This window comes from Bos indicus, chromosome 5 (genome assembly GCF_029378745.1).
Source record: "Bos indicus isolate NIAB-ARS_2022 breed Sahiwal x Tharparkar chromosome 5, NIAB-ARS_B.indTharparkar_mat_pri_1.0, whole genome shotgun sequence".
In the NCBI taxonomy this organism is placed as follows: Eukaryota; Metazoa; Chordata; class Mammalia; order Artiodactyla; family Bovidae; genus Bos; species Bos indicus.
Window position 1 is genome coordinate 67,791,493 of NC_091764.1, and position 3,240 is coordinate 67,794,732.

Here is a 3,240-nt window from a genome sequence, read left to right on the forward strand (position 1 = left end):
TGTGCCCTCTGTCTTCTTATGTACCTCCTCTGTCTGCAGTCCTCTTTTCCACTCCCACCTGTCTCCAGAGATTCACGTAAATGTTGCCAATATGATGAAGCCTTTCCTGACATAATTTATTTCTAGGGAGATTTGACTCCTTTTTCCTGTGCCCCCACTGCCCTTTGTTCAGTCTTGTCATAGCAGCCTAAAAGCTGTTGTGCTTTTGTCAGCATTGTTCCTCTCCCTCTGCCAGGTGGTAGGTCTCTAGGGCAGAGACTGGGTCTTTATCTCTCTTCCATATCAGCCATTTAGCTGGTACTTAAATATTTTAACAAATGATTAAAGAAAATTGTCTCTTTCCATACTCCCCCTCCTCTTCTCAAATGGCATCAAAGTGCAAGGGAGGCTTTCAAACGGAAAGAGATTTTAGCAGATGTAATAAGCTTCTGGAGGAAATACAAGCTCCACCTTTGTCTTACTCTACCCTGCTGTTTCTTAAGTTCCTAAGAGAAGTTCTGAGATAAGTAAGAGATATGTTACTATGTATTTATTAGGCTAAAAAGGATTTAATAGGGGTGTGTATAGATAGCAAGAGGGATTCTTTGATCTAAAAAGATATGAGCATTTAGTGAAATCGGTTGGCATTACTAGATAATGATTTTTTAATGATCAGGATTTCTAATGATTTTGGATGATAAGGAAAATGAGCTAAAAATATTTCCAAAGTCAGTCTCTGATTTCCACACAGGAAAGCCATGGACAGTTGTCTAGAAGAAGCTACCTACCTATTTAATACGTAAGCACAGGGAGCTGCTGAAGGACACAGAGCCCCAGCATTAGTACTGCACTGGAGTCTGTCAGGCCACAATGGTCACCTCTAAGCTTACAGGACAGAGGATTTTTACTTGAAAATAAAATGACAGTGGCACACCTTCCTTCCAGGTTTCCCAGTTATACTTGGGAGTTCTTATATAGTTATGCATTTCTATAACTCAGAAAAGACTTTTTAAAAATCAAGCCTGGAAAAACATGAACTACAGCATTCTGGGGAGGAACAATTAATTCTAAAAACTGAATGATGAAAGAAAAAGCTATACCAGCCTCCTTATCCAAAATAGATTTCTGTATCTTCTATTTCTGTATCTGTATATGTTAAAAAATAAATGTTTATTTTTGAACAAAGAGTTCAATTCAATTACTCTTTGAAGAAAGAGTAATCTGTCCACTAGCAATTCATGGTCCAGCAAATGTCCAGCTCTGACCAAGGGAATTATCCATTCCTCCTCCTCTCTGAAAAGACAGAGTGGAAGTTCCTTAAGAGCTTGAGGAAAGTCCCCTCCCTATTTCTCTTTTTCTTAGTGAAGGAGGGCAAAGTTACAGGTATAATAATTATATCTGATTTAACAAAGGTGTGGGTGTGCCACTTAAGGCAGCATAGCATATAAGAGAGTGGGTGAGACCCTGTAGGTTTTGTCAACTGCTTGGTCCAAAATCATCCTGCAGCCAGTTGCTGTTTAGCACTTCCTGGTGGCAGTGTCCATTCCAGTTCACATATGGATAAGATTTTGGGTCTTGCAGCCAGCAGCCTAGGATTTTAGTAATAGCATAGTGATGTCTGGAACTTTCTGAATGACTGGAACCCAGTTGGGGAGATAGGACCTAAAGGATACTCTGTCTGCTCTCCATTTCCTGGGAATGTGTTGCCAGCCATTTGCTTCCAGGCCTAGCCCACCTCTTGTACCAACTCCCTAACCCAAGATAATAACTTTGGCCTGTGTTGTTGGGTACAAGGCATAGATCCAGTGTTTCAAGATTTTTTTTCTTTCAGATTTCTAGATTGAATACCAAAATGTATAGTTAATCCCCTCAATCAGATTAAATTGCACTTTAACTGTGCCTTGTTCAATCTGCAAAATGTCACTGCTGGTGATGACTCTGGCAGAGACATGATTGCAAAATTGTTATGACACTTGTGACCAACTTGGGCACCTGTTATTGACCAGTGTGGAGAAACTAGCTACCATGCACTTTATTTTTCAATTGCTTAATACATAAATGCACTATTAGGAGAATGTGCCAAAGGGAATTTGTACTTTTGAAAGTCAACAGAATTCAGTAGAATCAATGTCTTCTCAGTTTATTTTGGGATTTGCATCACTTATCATTTTATTCTCCACTTATACAAATAATTATACCCAGTGAACAAAGTAACCAGTTAACCAGAATCATGCCAGTGGCTGAACCAACTTGGCAGAGCAGCACTGTAATACTGCCATCTCATTAGATCCCAGCTTTCTGGGAACGTAATTAACTTCTGTGAAGAATAGCTCGTATTTATTCCTTTCTTACTATGTACTTCTTCCCCACCAGTTACAGTAATTGGCTGATTTGCAATGCAGAACAGTGGCTGAAATATCAGATATTCCCTCTCTTTGTTGGTGAAATTGTATCACATAACCTTTTATTTTTTTCTTTTAAAATGTTTGTTGAGAATAAAATGATCACACATGTCTTCAGCTTAAGAATTAGAATACCCTCAGATGTATACAGCTCCCCCACTTTGCCTTCCTTCCACACATACCACATGAGGTAAACATTATTCTGGATTATTTGGTAACAACTCTCATGTTTTTATTTATGGCTTTGCATTCTATGTTATGTATCCCTAATATATTATTTAGATTTACTTGTTTCTGAACTTATATGTAAATGGTATCATGTTTTATATATTCTTCTGTGACTTTTTCTGACATTGTTTTTGAGATTCCTATCAATGTTTATGCATGTAAGTGTATTTCATTTGTTTTCACTACTGTATAGTATTCCATTGTATGACTGTACCACAATTTATTTATCTGTTCCCCTGTTCATGGAGGTTTGGATTGTTTTCAGTTTTGGCTATTCTGAATGACACTGCTATGAGCATTCTACCAATTACAGTGTAAGCTCCGTGTGGGCAGGGGGTTTTGTCTTGCTTCATCTGATTTTGTCTAACACATTCACAATGTCTGGAACAAGGCTGGTACGTGGTGGATGCTTAATAAATATCTGAGGAATGAGTGAATCCTTGTACATGTCACCTGGTGCACATGTACAAGAGTTCTCTAGGGCAGTTGTTTTCAAATATGGTCCAGGGACTCTTGAGGACCCTGACATCCCTTCAGAGGGGAGTCTGTGAGGGCAAAACAATTTTCCTAAGAGTGCTAAAACATTATTTGTCCACCTCACTCTCATTTTTCACATTTAAATGTTTTTCAG

At 38.5% G+C, this 3,240-nt stretch overlaps 1 protein-coding gene across 1 annotated transcript in view; it reads left to right on the forward strand.

Annotated features, from left to right (window-relative positions):
• HCFC2 (host cell factor C2) overlaps window positions 1-3,240 on the forward strand; it is a 114,985-nt gene that overhangs the window by 46,315 nt on the left and 65,430 nt on the right. The window lies entirely within an intron of this gene.